This window comes from Mesoplodon densirostris, chromosome 5 (assembly GCF_025265405.1).
Source record: "Mesoplodon densirostris isolate mMesDen1 chromosome 5, mMesDen1 primary haplotype, whole genome shotgun sequence".
Taxonomy (NCBI): Eukaryota; Metazoa; Chordata; class Mammalia; order Artiodactyla; family Ziphiidae; genus Mesoplodon; species Mesoplodon densirostris.
In genome coordinates, this window is record NC_082665.1 from 56965938 (window position 1) to 56973589 (window position 7652).

Below are 7652 nucleotides of genomic sequence, written 5' to 3' on the forward strand. Positions count from 1 at the left end.
TAGTAACTACCTCATTATTATTATTATTATTTTTTGTGGAGGCATTGAAACCTCTTGATTTATTCAGATTATTTAACATACAATGATGCAACTGTGACCCCAAAGTGTGCAAAATTAAAGCCTTCAACTGCAGCTGAGAGGAGAGGGCAGGAACGGTACACCTGGGCACGGGGGTGAATCAGGAATGACGGGCAGCCTCCTCCCCAGGGCCAGGGATGGGGCGACCTGAGGAGCAGGGCCTGGATAGTCCAGGGCCAGGGGAAGGGGGCAGAGACCTCCCTCTGGCCTAGGTCAGGACCCCAGAAGTGCCACATGGCTGAGGGGGCAGCAGCCCAGGAAGGGGCCAGAGGCAGGGCCAGGAGAGCACCATTTCTGCGGTGGGGCTAGAGAGGGAGGTGCCCTACAGGAGAAGCCAGGGGGCCACCTGTCCCAGGGGTAGGAGCCAGGCCGGAGCAGGCTGCAGTGAGAAAGACCTGAGGCAGGGGGAGGGCTTGAGAGCCCAGGCTGGCTGGGCTCAGGGGAACTGAAGAAGGGGGAACCTGGGGGGGCTCCCAGTGCAGCCCGGCCTGGGAGCAGTCCTGAACCTGTGGTGGAAGCCCAGGGAGGGGCCTCAGAGCCTCAGGGCCTCCCCTCCTCTCTCCCTGGAAAGGAGCTGGGGAACCAGTAGTGCAAATCTGTGGATGATTTGCACTCAGTTATGGAGGGAGTTATGGAGGGAGGCTATGCCCAAAGAGGGACCCTGGGACCCAAACCCTCTGCCACCTTGGCCTCCACCACCGTCCTCAGTACAGCCGCTTCTCGTAAGAGTGCAGGCCGTGGACACCACCCTTCATCTGAGCTGACATGGTCTGCTTCTCAAACTTGAGCTCTCCTGAGTACATCATGGACCTCAGGACAGACAGGCTACGGGCACCAAACCCGTGGCAGCCGTGCTGGATCCCACTGTGAGGTAGGGCACGAACTTCTGAATGGAGCCTTTGTCCTGGATGGAGCCCGCGACACCCTGTGTGATCTTCACTTTATCTCCCTCGCTGAAGTAGCGCTTCTGGCTGCTGCTGATCTTCTCCATGGCATCCAGCGAGCCTATGCCCCGGTACTTCTTGAGCCTCACACCATCCGAGAAGAAGTACTCTCCAGGGGCCTCTGTGGTGGTGGCGAGCAGGGAGCCCGTCATCACTGTGGAAGCTCCAGGGGCCAGGGCCTTGACCACAGGCCCCACGGTCTGGATGCCACCATTGGCTATGACTGGCACCCCGAAGCGCAGGGTGTACTCAGCCACCTTGTACATGGCAGTGCCCTGGGGCCGACGACAGGCCATCACTTCTTCTTGGTTGATGCAGATGGAGCCGCAGCCCATGCCCACACGCAGCCCGTCCACACCAGCATCAATCAGGTTCTTGGCCTGAGCTGCTGTCACCACATTTCTCCCAGTCACCTGGAGGTGGGGGTACCGTGTGGTGGTACCCCTTGATGTGGTGCACCATGGCGATCTGATACACAGAGTTTCCTTGGGATGAGTTCAGCACTATGACGTCAGCACTCGCCTGGGTGAGCAGGTCCAGGTGGTATTTGTCATCCTCATGGGTGCCCATGGCCGCCCCACACAGCAGCTGCTTGTGGGACTCCTTGGAGGCCTGAGGGTAGTCCTGGTTCTCCTTCAGGTCAGTGCGGACGATGATGGCCACTAGCTCGTCTTGATCATTGACAATGGGAAGCTTCCCTTTCTTGCTGCGCTGCAGGATCTCATTTGCCTCTTTCAGTGTCACACCCACTAGAGCCACCACCAGCTCATTCCACGGTGTCATCACCTCACTGAGGAGGGTGTGTGGTCCTTCTCGGTGAGGGAGTCGATGTCTTGGGAGGTGGCGACGCCCACCAGCTTGCTGCTCATGGTGCCCGTCTCAGTGATGGAGATGCCGGAGAAGCCATCCTGGATCTTGGCCTCCAGTGCTTCGCCCACGGTGTGTGAGGGACTCAGCACCACAGGGTCCGTGATGAAGCCCTGTTCAAACTTCTTGACCTTCCGGACCTCGTTGGCCTGGAACTCTGGAGTGCAGTTGTGGTGAATGAAACCGATACCGCCCATCAGATCCATTGCGATGACCATGTCAGCCTCTGTCGCAGTGTCCATGGGGGAGGAGATGAGTGGCGTCTTCAGCATGATGTCAGGGCTGAAATCAGGTCCAGCTCATCAGCTGTGAAGTCTATGAATCCTAAGAGAATCAGGAAATCTCTGTGAAGAGAGGAAAGTGAATGTTACTGGGTGAGGAGGGGTTCCTGAAAAGGGAAGGGCCTGCCACGCCAGGGGAAGCATCACAGGGGGTGGGGAGAAGAGCAGAGCCTCTGAGCCCCATGCCATGTCATGACTGAACCACCCTCATGCCCCTTGCTAGCATCTTGTCGACTTTAGCCCCCATTATTGTCTTAAATGATACAAAAAACTGTAGATGTTATATGTACTACTAACGCTAGACATCAGAAATGAAATAAATTGGAATTCCCTGGTGGTCGAGTGGTCAGGACTCCGAGCTTCCACTGCAAGGGGCACTTTTTTGATCCCTGGTTGGGGAACTAAGATTAGGCATGCCATGTGGCACGACCAAAAAAAAAGCAATGAAAAAAAATAATGTGAAAAAGAAATTCATATTTATTTATAGGTATAATGATTCTTGCATTGATAACAAAGAAGCAGCTATATGATTGCTTTATGGTAGCCTAGTAATTTACACAGTTGCTTCATGGTAGCCTAGCACATACACAAATGAATTAATAAGCTGTACGTGTTTATGTGCATAAGTTTTGATAAATTTTAACTTTTTAATAATGGATATGTGTATATTTTATGGCAGTAAATGATAAAATAGGCTAGTTCCTACATATATTTTATGCATTTGTGACATACTTAATTTTTTCTTAATTTTTTGATATTTTAGGCTATATAGTTTGTCTATGAATTTTTTTCAAATCGTCTCAAATCTCCAAGAATTTTTCCAATATATTTATTTAAGAAAATCTGTATATACGTAGACCCATGAAGTTCAAACCTGGGTTGTTCAAGGTTCAGCTGTATTTGGGAGGAAGTGAGATTTATCAGAAACAAAGTTGATTTGCCTCCTCTAGATGCTGAGTTGATATGGAACGATTTAGCTCTGTGTGTGTGTGTATGTGTGTGTGTGTGTGTGTGTGTGTGTGTATGCACCATGTCTTATTTCTCTCATTTATAAAATTCTGGCTACTTTTACGTTTTAATGTAGCATGGTGTGGAAGAGACCTGTACAATCGAATTTTCTATGATGATAGTAGCCACTAGGCTCCTGTGGCTATTGAACTGTGGCTAATGCAAATGAGTAACAGAATTTTAAATTAAATTAAATGTTAATTAGTTTAAATCTGAATAGCCATCTGTGACTAATGGCTACTGTATTAGACAGTGCCGTTTTAGGCACTGACATACCAGCAATGCTCCCAATACAGTGAGAACTGCTAGGTTAACATGTATTGTAGGGGAATGGCTACTAAACACTGCTATTTCAGGTGTGAAACAACAAAATTCTCTGCTCTCTTACCCCAAGATAAATATTACCTGTATCATTGATTTGATTAGTATCATGTGTTGTATCAACTCTTTCATTTTCTGTCTTTTCTCTGTAAGAATGGCTAGCTTTGACTTCACTGTATTTCTTCTTCATTTAGCACATGTTTAATGAGCACCTGTTATGTCTCAGTGCTGGGTATGCAACAGTGAATAAGAATGATCAGGTCTGTTCCCACAGGGAAGGGTTAGCTTGTCTACTCCCTAATCTCAACCTTCCCCCTCCCCATGTCCCCAGCATCTGGGATAGTAACAACTGGACATACTGCTAAATGAACAAATAAAGAATATTTCTGGATTATATTCCTTTGAGATTCATTGTTTCTAGACTGCATGAGGAAGTTATTTGATCTTTTATGCTTCTACTGTCCTTTTGATTCTTCCTTTGTTCACTTTTTCCCTTCAACCAATTGAGTGCTTTGGTAGGGCAGCCTTGTCCAAATTGAAGTCACTGAAAATAAATAGAATTATCCTTCCAGCATGCTATTTTTTTCTTCTTTACCTCTTGGTCTTTTTTTCTTATTTTCCACATTAAATTTGAGATAAGAGATGAAGAAGGGGACAGATGGCCAAGCAGAGGACTCATGGGCAGGGTTGTGAGGTGCACAACTCCAGTCCTTTTCTCTCTAATTTACTCTCTTTTCCCTTCAAGCCATGGATACACGACTGACTTTACCCTTCATGTTCCTTCTATTAGAAGACTGTTTCCCAATATTCCCAACACTTTCCTCTTTCTACTCTAAAAAATTGTCTCACTTTCCTTTGAAGGACAGGTCAACATAAAAGAAAACTAAAAATCAACCTTGAGGTCATTCATTATAAAGTTTACATTCTTGATTGACCTCATACTCTTAAAATATTCCTCTAATCAACCTAACATTTTTAGTAAATGCCCCTATAGGAGTTTTCTTCTGTACTTTTTTGACTTTTTGGTGATTATCAATGTAGATATTTAATGAGATCTGCAGGAAATCTATATTTGTTCCAATAGGAGCACCTTTATTTTGTTTGGATGAGCAATTGTTCTGTGGTGGTCAAATATACTCAAAATAACTATACCATCAAAAGTCAATCTTGATTCCATTTAAAAATCAAATTTGAAACTGCAATCACATTTTTAATAACCTCATTCCAGAGGCTCTGTATTTTTTCATGAGCATGGGGATCTATCCAGGAGGTCGATCTCCTTACTGCATAACTGGTTTTGAATTGTTTGTAGGATTAGGAGGCTTTCAGTCATGTTCCAGAAAGCTAACTGCTTTCTTTCCTATTGCTTCTGTAACAAAGTATCCCAAACTCAGTGGCTTAAAGCAACACACATGTATTCTCTTACAGTTCTGGAGGTCAGATGTCCAAAAATTAATCTTGGGCTAAAATCAAGGCATCACGAGGCTTGCGTTCCTTCTGGATGCTCTTGGGGATAATTGGTTTTATTGTCTTTTCTAGCTTCTAAAGGCTGACCACATTCCTTGGCTTGTGGCCCTGCATCAGTCCTACCTCTGCCTCTGTTGTCATATCTCCTCTCTAATCATGACCCTCCTGCCTCCCTCTTAAAAAGCCTTTGTGATTTGGACCCACATGCATAATCCAGGATAATCTCCCACTGTCAAGATGCTTAACTTAATCACATCTGAAAAGTCACTTTTATCATGTAAAGCAACATATTCACAGGGATTAGGATGTGGGCATCCTTGGGAACCCATATTATGTTAACCATATCAACTCTAACTTAAACAAAAAAAGAAAGGGCACACTTGGTGCAGAGCCTCATTTGTTCTTTTGACATGTCTTCATCCTTTTTTTTTTTTTTTTTTTTGTCCCCAACCTTTTTTAAGCACTTCCTTACCTTTTGGGTAGCCATGACTCTTGATATCAGAGTTGTGTAAACGTTCTTTATTTTTTTAATTTTTTTAGTTTTTTGGCTGCACCCCGTGGCTTGTGAAATGTTAGTTCCCCAACCAGAGATTGAACCTGGGCCTGGCAGTGAAAGTGCCGAGTCCTAACCACTGGACCACCAGGGAATTCCCAAGGTTCTTTAAGTCATTAAGAGTGGCTGAAGGAACTGCAAACTTGGGTGCTAAGGTGCAAATTCAAACTAAGAAGGCTCTTGTTATTGATTTTCACCTTGTATTTAAGGCAGACATTAGGAGAACATTTCTTTTGCTAAAGGACAGCTGCTTTTCTTTCTGCAACTCCAAACTCTACATCCTTCTTTTTTAATTTTTAAGTCTCAGCCTCATAGTCAATCAATCTCTTCTGATCCAAGTGGATGAAAGATACAGTGTCCCTTGTTTCCTTTCTCTCCCTCATCTTCCACATCCAATCTCTCAGAAATTTCTTTAATTTTTGCCTCCAAAATATCTATTGAATTTGGTCTATTCCTCCCATCCCTGCTGCCACCATCTTTGCCCAAGTGCCCATGATCTTTCAGCAGAACTTCTAGAATAGTCTCCCAAAAGACCTCTCTGCTTCCATAGTTGTCTATCTCCAATCCATTTCCAAAGAACAAGTATAGCGATTAAAAATTTAATATATGTATGTATGTGTACGTATCTACATCTTTATATCTGGATGTGTGAATCTGGTTATGTCACTTCCCAACTTAAAACATTTTCTGAAGGTTTACTTTGTACTTAGGGAAAAAAAAATCTAAATCCTTTATAATAAACTACAGACTCCCTGCTTACCTCTTCAACCTTATCTCCTTGTTCCTTGACTACCATGTCCCTATCAGCCTGGACATCTTTAATGTTTCAGAGATGCCCAGCTATAATCCACACTGGGGACATCTATTTGTACAAACGGCTCTCTTTTCCTGAAGCTCTTTTACTTCCTGTTTTCAATGACTAACTCCTTTCCATCCCTTCAGTTTCAGTTCAAGTGATACCTGATCAGCACTACTTTCTAATACTCTCATTTGTGCTAAGGCCCCACTTTTCTGTCACTGAAATTTCTCCCACGGAAATTTTTACAGTTTGAAAATTTATATTTATTTATTAGTTATCTTGACTATTCTTTGTCTTTCTCATTGGTTTGTAAACTCTGAGAGGAGGGTACCACTTTTATTTTATTCCCAGAATGACCGGTGCTTAGCATGGTGCCTTGCATATGATAATTATTCAAGAAATATTTGTTGAAAAATGAATTAAATATAGAATAAATATTTGGGTAACTGTTAAAATATCTTTTTAAGACTTTATTTTTGCGAGTTGAGAACCACAATGTTCAAGCAAGATGTGTTGCTAACTGGGAGAGTGAGAAACCAGTTTAAAGGTATACAATGTAGTTCAAGGTACTTTTTTTTTTTTTTAAAGAAGATGTTGGGGGTAGGAGTTTATTAATTAATTAATTTATTTTTGCTGTTTTGGGTCTTTGTTTCTGTGCGAGGGCTTTCTTTAGTTGTGGCAAGTGGGGCCCACTCTTCATCATGGTGAGTGGGCCTCTCACTATCACGGCCTCTCTTGTTGCGGAGCAAAGGCTCCAGACATGCAGGCTCAGTAGTCGTGGCTCACGGGCCTAGTTGCTCCGCGGCATGTGGGATCTTCCCAGACCAGGGCTTGAACCCGTGTCCCCTGCATTAGCAGGCAGATTCTCAACCACTGCGCCACCAGGGAAGCCCTCAAGGTACTTTTTAATTAAATATTAAATGCCACAACTTGTTTCACTTTGGTAGAAAACACACCAAGGAGTAAGAGTTTGTTTATAATTAAAATAACACCAAAAATAGCATTTTGATTAAAATTTGAGAAAGTTAGGATCTAATGTATAACCAAAATGAAAGATACTCAAAATGCTTATAAGAAAATCAAAACAAAGCAAATAAATAACATAAACAAGTAAAAGAAACAAAAGCAAAACCAAAAGCTCTCTATTAACAAAGGAGGATGGTAGTGGGGTGGGGAGCATTTCTTTTTCTCTAAAATGTCAACTACTGCAAAAAAAGCATGTTTACTAAAACTTTTTCAGGGCTATGTTAAGGATTCAATAGTATTGAAAAACAATGGCAAATGTGCTTATTTTGCTTTGGTCTCCTGATTATTTTAGTAGGGGTGATTTTTAG

At 43.5% G+C, this 7652-nt stretch overlaps 1 pseudogene; it reads right to left on the reverse strand.

Annotated features, from left to right (window-relative positions):
* Positions 1-782: 782 nt before the first annotated feature.
* LOC132490453 (inosine-5'-monophosphate dehydrogenase 1-like) lies at positions 783-6315 on the reverse strand (annotated as a pseudogene).
* Positions 6316-7652: the final 1337 nt, after the last annotated feature.